The following is a 1,526-nucleotide window of genomic DNA, read 5'->3' on the forward strand; positions in this document are numbered from 1 at the left end:
CCAGGACCTGGAGCATTTGTCTCGCCAACAGCCCTTTGCTGGTTTCCCTGGGGGTACCAGGAACCATGATCCTGGTGGGCCGGAGGGACAGTGCCAGGCAGCCCTCATGGCTTTGCCAGTACCGCTCCGTCCCACCCCCATTGCAGGGCAGCTGGCCCCGCCGCCCCTCTCACCCTCCCACCGTGCAGCTCCACATGTGTCTTGGTGCTGTCATCCTGCCTGGCGTCTCTCAGCCCCCTGCAGCCGTGCTGGCCCCACAGCCAGGCCCCCCTCTGCCCTCCCATGGGACTCCCCTTGGAGCTGCCCCCTGTCCGTGAGCCGGGGCCGTGCGCCAGCGAGAGCACAAGTGAGTGGGGCAGCAAATTTGGCACTAGGGACTTGCGGGGGAGGAAACAAGTCAGTCCCATCCTGTACCAGGATGGTCCCACTCCTGTAAGCGCTGGTTTCCTCCGCTCAGCAAACGAGCACTATGTTTCATGTTATAGAGCAAACCTCTGTTAGTTTGTGGGCCCAGGCAAGGAGCTGGATGACTCTAGCCCTGCCCAGCAGCAGGCTAGACTGTTCCCAGAGCCAGTGCTTGTCCTGTGGAGGATTAGCATCTGCAGGAGCATGATGTGGCTCCAGTCTCAGGGTCCAGCGTTGCCCACAAAAGTTGTATCTAGCTGGTTCCCTGCGAGCTCTGCATACGTATGCACACATCCCTGCACTCTCTGGCTGGCACAGGACCCCCACTCAGAGTGGCCTGGATTTTGGGAGATGGAGATAAACAACACTTTGCCCTCTCTGGAAATTCAGGCTGCCATGATGGTTTCCCTGCTCAGCCGGGGGCCTGGCCCCAGGCTCCTACTGGCCCTGACAAGGCAATGCCCTGTGCCTACCCCAGCCTCGGGCCAGGGGCAGCCGGCTCGGGGGGCCGGCACGCTCCCTTTCACCTGCCGAGCACAGTGCCTCTGCCCAGCTGCCCCCGTGGTGCTCTTGGGGCTGCGTCACAGCACGCTCCTTACTGCCTTACTACCACACCGCTGTAGCTTCTTACTGCAGCCCAGCCTGACATGTTTACAGGAGAGGACTTGTGCCGCTGTCCTCCGGGCCTCTGGGGAGGTCAAGGACGTGGAGGGGACAGAGGGGCTGGGTGCCGTGGGCCTGGCAGGGGGGGGCGCAGCCCCGACAAGGCAGCCTCGCTGCCGCCCTTCTCCCAGGGATGGGGAGGGAAAGGCCTGCTGACATGTTTACATGCCGTTTGGGACCGGTGTGCAGAGGGAAAGCCTGCCGGCCCCGTGTGCGGGGAACAGCTGGGCCCCTCCGTGCTGCCCGTCTTCGCCTTCACGAACAAACTCGTTTACATGTTTCTCTCTGGCTGTGCAGCACCGGACCCCTGGTCTGTGCCTCAGCCAGCGCTGTGTTACCCCCTTGGTGGGTGGGTACCCATGTCCTGTCCCTGCCGTGCTGTAGGGCCCGCTTTTCCGCCAGGTTGGGCACGAGGGTGCTTTGTGTTGGTGCCAAACGGAGAGCAAGTGACAAGTGCC

This window comes from Fulmarus glacialis, unplaced genomic scaffold (genome assembly GCF_000690835.1).
Source record: "Fulmarus glacialis isolate BGI_N327 unplaced genomic scaffold, ASM69083v1 scaffold20816, whole genome shotgun sequence".
NCBI classification, from domain to species: domain Eukaryota; kingdom Metazoa; phylum Chordata; class Aves; order Procellariiformes; family Procellariidae; genus Fulmarus; species Fulmarus glacialis.